The sequence below is a fragment of the Miniopterus natalensis genome, chromosome 4, assembly GCF_054644295.1.
Source record: "Miniopterus natalensis isolate mMinNat1 chromosome 4, mMinNat1.hap1, whole genome shotgun sequence".
Classification (NCBI taxonomy): Eukaryota; Metazoa; Chordata; class Mammalia; order Chiroptera; family Miniopteridae; genus Miniopterus; species Miniopterus natalensis.
Window position 1 is genome coordinate 57,031,903 of NC_142084.1, and position 8,992 is coordinate 57,040,894.

The following is an 8,992-nucleotide window of genomic DNA, read 5'->3' on the forward strand; positions in this document are numbered from 1 at the left end:
CAATCTATCCACCAACACACATACCTCATGTGTCTACAATGCTTAGGCATCTATTTCAACCTCTTATCTAGGTAAAATGAAGATGTGTTCTCACGAAAGAAATTGAATGACCCTAGAGAAAGGACTCCCCTCCTCTCCTACTACGATTTACAAGTGGCCCAGCTTAATGGCTATTGGACCAGAGCAAGGGAACCCTATACAGATGCATACATCTATATATCAACTTTTTATTGCCTCAAAGATCCAATGTGCGATCATTGAAGTGTGCCTGAAATACACAACAATCATCTGGTTTATTTTTCCTGATTTCACCCAGTGACTCTTCAATAAAAGTTAAATAGACATAGTTATAAAATCATACATTCTACATATGACATTTTGAGGGCTTGCCTAAAGTAGGAACCTACTGAAGCTCTGCTATATATGAAAATGGTAGAAAGGTACATCTTTCTCCCAACTTTCCCCTTCCCAGTACACTTGGGACTCCTTTAAGGGCTACCAAGAAACTGTTTCTTAAATATGGATTATGAACGTCCAGTGAACTAAAAGAAAATCAAAACAAAACAAAAGCAATGGCACAATGTCAAAAGAGACATTAGGAGCTAACATAAAGAAACTCCTATTGGCCAAACCTGGGACAATTTGGGCATCAAAATAAAAATAAGGACAATATTGGATTATAATCCATCACATAAAAAAGAATCCATGATTCTATACTGATGATCAATAAATACAAATATAAATGAAAAAGAAAAGCTCTCCCTTACAGTAATATGCCAACAAATAAAGATAGAATAAATTCAGAAAAAAAATCATTTTACAACCATCTCAGAAAAAATAATTCAGGCAAGAATTATCAATGGATACTGAATCTGGAGTTTGATAAAGAATGAAATGTTTACAGAGTCTCAAAGTTATCTCCCCACATATTACTCATTAATTACAAAAAGAAATTAGGAAATCAGACTGTATTTAGCAAAATGATCAAAACTAACATTTACATTAAGAGACAAATGGAAATCATGTGCCCCTGGACATGATACCCTGAGAAGGACACAACATGAATTATATGGTATTCCAGGCAAAAAATATATAAGCTGAATCTAATCATAAGAACATCAGAGAAACCCAAATGAAGTCTGTAAAATGACAAATTCTTTTCTTCAACAATGTCAATGCTGGAAAGCCAAAGAAAGGCTGAGGAACAGTTCCAGATTAAAGGAGACTAAAAAACATGACATCTAAGTGCAATATGTGGGCTGGATCTTGTATTGAAAAAAAAAAAAATTGTTATAAAGGACATTATGGGGATAATCGAAAAACTAGATATATGGGCTAAAGACTGGATAAAAATACTGCATCAATGTTAAATATCCTGAATTTGACAACTGTACAGTGGCTATGGTTCAGAAAAACAGTAACACCTACCTCCATGTAGAGAAAATGATAAAGCAATGTTGCAAAGTCATTTTAATTGGCGAATCTTAGTAAAAGGTATACATTAGTTATTTTTATTAAACTTATAAACTTTCTATACACAGATATCTACTGGTTGTGGAATTCAGGCATATGATTTTGAAAAAACTCTTGAGTTTGATGTGCACTCAGTTTAGGAATTACTGCCCTAGGGCTTTGTGTCATACAGACTGAAAACCATTAACTAAGGAGATAAATGCTCAGCATGCTGGCCTAAGAGTGGTAGGAATCTTCCGTCAAGGAAAACATCAAAATAGTCAATAAGAATTATTTTTGCCATTTTTGATAGAAATTTTCATTACAGAAGATGGAGAAAAACTTTTAAAGAGAGGTGGAAAACACTCCTTTAACTTTTTTTGTGCGTGGTGATTTAAGACTTGGAATTCTGGGCTGTGTACCCTCCTTTTGTACATAATATTTATTTACATATCCAATAATATAAATATTAAACTATTGTTTTTGTACTTTAAACCACCATTTATTTTTTACTCTGTGCCAAGAACTCTGTGAAAGTTTATGTGTATATAATCCCATCTTAACCTCCTAGCAACCCTAAGAGGTAAATATTGTAAGTCTAATTTGTAGCTGAGGAAATAGTGACCCAGAGGAGTTAAGTAACTTGGCCTGAGATCTGATAGATGGGAAACAGAAGACTTAGGATTCAAACTCAGGTCTGAGTCCACAGCTTTTATTCTTAACCACCAAACCACACGCCCAGAGTTGTTAGAGCCTACAGATGGCAAAGGCAATCTACCGTCTGATCTGTTTCTTCATCATTGTGTGGCATCTTTCACCTCTGTCACTGCTTATTACCTCCATTCTGTGCTGTTCCCAGCTGTGCTTCTTTCAGGCTACTGTTCTTGAGGAAAGCACATAGGCTTTGATGTGAAAAGAAAGTCTGGTTCAAACTCCAACACAGAATCTGATGAGCCTGTAGTCTGTGGTCCTCATCTGCCTCATTGGTAAAATAATGGATAACTTATCCAATGAACTTAGAGAACCTAGCCCAGAACAGGTAGTTTACAGGAAGAGGTAGTTTTGTAGTCACCCTTCAAGCTCTTTTAAATAACTCCTATTTTGGTTCTTCCATTTCAGAGTACACCTGATTATTTCAGGTTTAATTACCTGAGTAGTCACAATCTTGGTTCTAAATTTCATTAATTTAGGATCTGTGAAATTTGGAGAGATTCCATTTACCTTTGCTAGGAGAAGGAAATAACCCTAGTTAACATATAAAATAAGTAGAAGGTAACTTTGCTTAGATTTATACACTATATATAAAAACAGAGTTTAGTAAATAAGGTCGGTGATAACAGAGATACCTTTTTGGCGTTAAGTATTACCATAGTGTTTAATCACTATTGATATGCTAATGTCTGACAGAAATAGGTACAAGTTTTCTTGACACTGTTACTCTGAAGGGTGAACTTAAAATTGGAGCTCCAATTATGCCATATGGTATGTGACTGTAAATACTTCAAACAAGGTTCCTGAGCTTCTATTTCCTATAAAATAGGGGAATTCACTCCTATCTATTTTATAGGGTTGCTAATGAGCCTTAACTAACATAACATATATAAAAGCCTCTTTTAATTGGTAAAGCAGTATGTAGGTCCTGCCTCACTTTCTTTTTTTCTAATGCAAACATCTGAGAAACATACTTTTTTTGACATCATTTTCAATGTAGTTTTCTCTCTCTCTTTTTTTTTTTAAAGAAAAGTTTTAATCTAAAGGAATTTGTTGCAAACAGCATAAAGCAACTTCCACCTAAAAGGCAGTATAAATTAGATTAATTACAAACAACTATATCAGTTGGTTTTTAAGAACAATAATACTTTTCTATTTACTCCCTGTAGATGGCTGCATTTCTAAAAGGGATGGTGTTTTGGATTGACTGTATTTTGTAATGTTTCGTCTTTTTTCAAAAGGGTAGAGTATTTCTACAAAAGAATAAGGTAGAAATTACTTTATTAACAGCTGTTGGTGTATCCAATATAAAGCTTGTATTTAAAATATTAAGCAATTTTAGTCAAAACATGGCCTTGTAACAGTTAAACAGCAAATAAAGCACTATTCTATAAGAAAGGGTAACTGTACTAAGGCTTTTAGTAACTCCATGACACTAAGTATTCAAACAGCACATGCTATGGAGACAACTATAAGTAATAAAGAATGGTTTATACATTATGCAGGTAGAAAATGCACAGTGGAAAATGGGAAGACTCTAAAGGAGGCTGGAGGTATCAAAAAGGCATTCTGTTTTAAATATTTTTGTTTAAAGCTAACTGATTCCATAAGTCTCTTCTTGAGCAAACAAGGTTAAATCATTGGTTTGCAACGATTGACATAAAAATCTCATTTAAATCCTCATTATAAATGGTTAGTTTTCTTCAATATTTCTTAAGTGTCTACATAGTGGAATTTATAAATAAGAAATTTCCTATCTCAGAGACAGAGATCTAAAATGTATACCAAAAAGAGTTATCTCTCAAATGCAGTTTCTATTAAGATTTTAAAGTGAGGGATATCCACTTATTTGTATCTTTGAAAATACTCATTTTTTTCCCTAGTAAAAAGTAGTAACAACTATATTTTTATTTTAGGTTTTAAAAATATTTAAGTGATATCATGTGATGTTACTTAATGGCATAGGAACATAGGAGATTCTGTGAGAAAATATTTTCTATGAGACATTTAGAATGAATTTGTCAGCCCAACCTTTATTTCTCTACTTCCAAAAGAGCAGACCACCAAAGTAGTTTAGAAGAGTCTGAGTAGAGAATTAAAAAAAAAAAAAAGGAAAGGAAAGAAAAAAAACCTGATAACCAATCACACCTCTAAAATTGAAAAGCAACAACTGTAGAGAAATGAAGGAAGGGTACGTCGACAAGGAGGTCTTTCTAAGGAGAAAAGGGAAACAGCTAAGTACTAAGAGGTCACAGGGTACATTAAACACATAAAAAAACCCCACTCATTAAATTTAAAGATCTGGTCCTGCAAGAGCAGTTTTTGTTCCTAAAAGGCATACCAGTTGTACTTTTTTTTAATTCACAAAGATTTACAATATTACTTTGTTTTCTGGAGGTTTTTTCCTGTTCTTTAATTTGACTCTATAATGAGTGTTACCAAATGGCATCTAAACAAATGTAAAAATTAAGATGTGTCAGTTAAATGTAACCAAAAAGCTGAGAATTGTGTGCTTATTTAATTTCTTCAGGTTCTTTTGCAAAAAATGTTCCACTGTCTGTTTTAACTTTTAAATAAAACACATTTATCATACTTATCACCAGCATTATTTTTAATTACACTGGTTCTTACTTAATGTCACTATTTACCAAACCCAATTATAATCAGCAGCTGCATATCCCAACCCTCGTCCTCTGGACATACCACACTCCATGCCCACCAACCACATTGGCCATTCCTATGAGAGTTGTGGAATTAAAGACAAAACAAATGCTGTAATTCTCACTGAATTACTTTTATACAAACCAATGTATTAAAATAAAATGAATATTGAGGGAAGCCCAAAATAGGATGAAAATCAGAAATGAGATGAAAAAACATCTAATAATGAAGAGTCTTACACAAAACATGGATTTGATTCAGGCTCCTTCTTTAACTAGTTGTGAGGATTGGGCAAGTCACTTAAGTTTCAAAGTCTCAGTTTCCTCGCCTTTAATATGGGGTTTTGAACTTGATGATCCCTAAGGTCTCTTTTGGCTATAAAATTCTATGATTCTATAAAAATAAAATGAGAAAAAATTCTTTTAAAAGGTAAAATGAAGAGGTGATGGAGACAGATGTGTGCTTGTGTGTATTTAGCATTTGTCCTTTCCATCTCTCTTTTCCACATTCATGACTTCTACAACTCACTACTCAGTATGAGCAGATAGGGGTTCTCCAAGCATGACTCGCTTGCTAAAATCTTGCTCCTTCTTTCAACCAGCTTATGAAACCCTATACAATCTATTCTTGAAGAATATACAAACTGCTGATCACAGAGCTAAACTGCCTAAACCTGCTGCCTGAATTTGAAACCACAAATCTCTCTTCTCATCTCTATATCACAAAAGTACTTGCCCCCCAAATATGATGTAAACTTATTCAAGTCAGGACATTTTAGTCTTAGTGTAGAATCTATGTCAATAAATTTGTCAGAATAACAAAATAATGAGAAAAAATAAAGAAATGGAGAACATAAATTTTTAGAAGTAGATGCATGACATTAAAGTTGTTTTACAACTTTAAGCAAAGTAGTTCAATGAAAAAGCATCATGAGTCAGATGTATATTTCACAGACTTTCAATATTAATTATTTTGATGCATTATCACAGGCCAGTCAAGGGATTAGCCTGTTTCCAAATTTGAATCAAGATGTAGAAAATAAACAGATAGCTGTACATAGCAGTTGGTTAATTAGTGAACTCTACAATCATAAATTTGAATGACTAATTTCAATGTACTATGATCAAAGAAGAGGTCATTCTCTTGGTAATTCAGTATTTTAGTCTACACAAAGCAAAACAAACACACAACACATTCCCTATTAAACTGATCATATATAATAAATTACAATTCATGTTTTAGCTTATATATAAGTTATTACCATAAGATATTTTGTGGGTAAAAGTATTTCAACTGTGTTACTTTCATAAGCATCTGTTTAAAATTTTGCAGCTATCTAAGGGCCCCCAACTACTATAAATGAAGTATGTTAACCTGATAGGGAGCCCCAATTTAAAAGCTAAGTTTACAATCTGAGAATTGACACTATCAGGCTGGTATTAAGCCCCTGGGGGATAAAAGATAAACTTGAATAATACTTTACTAACAGATAAGGATTTACAACATCTTTCAAACTTGGAAGAAGCACAGACAATTTTACAGTGGGTCACAGCCAAAATAGTGTCACAAAAAATCCTGAAGCCTGCAACTTTAATTTCTGATGAACTTACATGGTTCACTGACAAAAGCTGTGCTGGTAATGTGTATCCAGGTAATGCTAGAAAAGGTGATACCTGCCACCTAATAATGCTTAAAAACAGACATACAAGACACATTTCCACTTGTAAGACACACATCTCCCATCCCCATTTGATTTCATACCACCATAAAGCCTGTCACTGACCCACATTCTTTCTACCAAAAGCCTTTCCTTTACCCTTTCCTAACTTCTTAACTCCTTAAAAGCTATCTTTGCTCATGTCTGTTTTGATACAATTTCAACCATATAAAATGGCAATGGGTAAGGAATACACAGTCTCCAGCTGTGATATGCTCTGCTCATTTAGACCCTAAAAACAAGCATTCCTCTCATACACATCATCCCTCAGGCAGTTTCCCAAGCAAAATAATAAGCCTCTCTTCAGATAACTAGTTGGGGAAAAAGAGACAAAAAAAAAAAAAAAACTTTCCCAAGAGGGATAAGGCTTATACAAGTTTGTTTATTTCTTTATGATCTGGCATTCCTCCTTGTCTGACTGCATTTCTCTTGATTGCATTTCTGCTCCGTTATTCCTACCTATTAACTCCTAAAAGTTATCAGCCAGGGTATCTGTGTAGGCAGCCTCTAACATGGCTTCAAAGATCCTTGCATTCTGGGATTTAAGCCCTTGTGTAATTCTCTCCATATAGATTTTGGGTTGGATTATTGACTCACTTCCAACAAACAATATGGTAATAGTGATGTGTTAGGTTGGTAGTTCTGAGATTAGGTTATAGAAGACTAGAGAGTCTTGGGTGCTCTCTCTTAGACTGAAGCCAGCCGCTATACTGTGTGGCAGCCCTGTGGGGAAACCCATGTGGTAGAAAACTAGGCCTGCCAATAACAAGGTGAGTGCACTTGGACGTGGATCCTTCTATCCCTCAGTGGAGTCTCCAGGTGACATCTCAGCCCCCCAGATACAGCTTGACTACAACTGCATGAAAGAATGTTGAGTCAGACATGCTCTGCTAAGCTGTACATGAATTTTTGACTCACAGAAACTTTGATAATATTTGTTATTTTAAGCAGCTAAATTTGGGGGCAATTTGTTTCTCAGCAATGGATAACTAATATCTCATCAGACAAATTGTCAAGTTAACTGGATAAAAATGGGACGTTTCCTACTCAACCTGAAAAGACAGAATAAAATTTATCCTTCATACTGCTCAATTTTGTAAACCACTTTCTTAGATGGGGGAAGGGGGACCCCTTCTATCTTAGAAATAAGGTTACCAAACGCCAAACATTAAAAGAAGAAAAACTGAAATGGAACACATAAATTAGCTCCACCTTGCAATAGGTAAAGGTTATGATATATTGATTTGGATAGAAACACCTAGGATCCTTAAAAATATAAATTGCACTTGTTAAAACAAGTAGAGTCATTGTTAAATTACTAATACATACATTCAGAACCTAAAAATAAAACCAAAAACTTAAATGACTGAGCGGATTAGGAATCATTTGTTATTTCATCCAATTAATAACATTTAATTGAGCACCCACCATGTAAGAAACTAAAGCCCAGTCACAGAGAAACAACGAATTGAGGACAAACCAAGAATCCACCAAATTTAAAACCAAAGTTTGACAACTGAAGCAGCTGGCAATTTATCATGACGTTACTTGTGTTTGCGTTCATATTACTGAAAAGTGTGCAAAGAAACGAAAACTGTACCTATGCACACAAAACCAAAACCAAACCAAACAAAACCCACTTTGCTTGAAAAACCACCCCTGGGTTAGAAGAGAGTAATCATTGCCGTTTCTCCGCTTTATTTCAGAATGAAGCCGGGTCACTACCTGAGGTCCCAAGCTGACCTTATACCCCAATGGCCTAGAAACACAAGGAACACACCTACTCCCGCCTCCTGACACCGACTGCTCATTTTAATAAGCCGTCACCGCTGTCACTCAAGATGCTTTGCACTGTCATTGGTCCCAAAGTCTTGCGGGTTGGCAAGTTTCTGCCAACTAGCTAGCACCGGTTCTCTTTATTTCCGAAAAGAAAAGTCGGAGTGTACGGGGAAAAGAGGCGAGAGCGCTGAAAGAACTAGGCTGACGCCTGTACCTGAGCAACCTGCGATCCCCACCGCCGCCGCGACGAATCGGCCTCTTGGTGGGGGCTCTTAGCCAGAAAGAAAATGGCTCAGCCGGGAACTGGTGCCCAGGCCATGGAGAAGCCGGTTCAAACGTTACTTGTCCACGCCGGCGGAGGTGGCGGCGGCCAGAACCCCAGAAACAGCACTGGATTCCTCCAAACTGGGCGCGCCTCAAGCTGCAGCAGCTAGGGCTGCCCACTGTCCGCGTTTTGACGTTTCCTATTGTTGCCGGAAGTGACGTTCGGGGTCTGAGCCTTAAAGAGAAAGCATTTTTATGTCCGCCGTTTACGATTCGTTACAGAGTCCCTGTTTCCCACTTGGCATCCCGAGCCACTCCGAGCATCAACAGTAGGCCGAGTTCCACCCTGCAGCTTGGGATCGGAGTGGCCGTGGAGAAGGCCCTCCGCAGTGTCGGCGTCCTCGGGGG

General features: G+C 36.2%; 1 protein-coding gene across 1 annotated transcript in view; it reads right to left on the reverse strand.

Moving 5' to 3' along the window:
- Positions 1-8,751, reverse strand: part of FBXO8 (F-box protein 8) — a 38,636-nt gene extending 29,885 nt beyond the window's left edge. Inside the window, exon 1 of the mRNA XM_016200288.2 lies at positions 8,535-8,751. The gene's annotated coding sequence lies outside the window, so the exon portion shown is untranslated. The remainder of the gene's footprint in view (positions 1-8,534) is intronic.
- Positions 8,752-8,992: the final 241 nt, after the last annotated feature.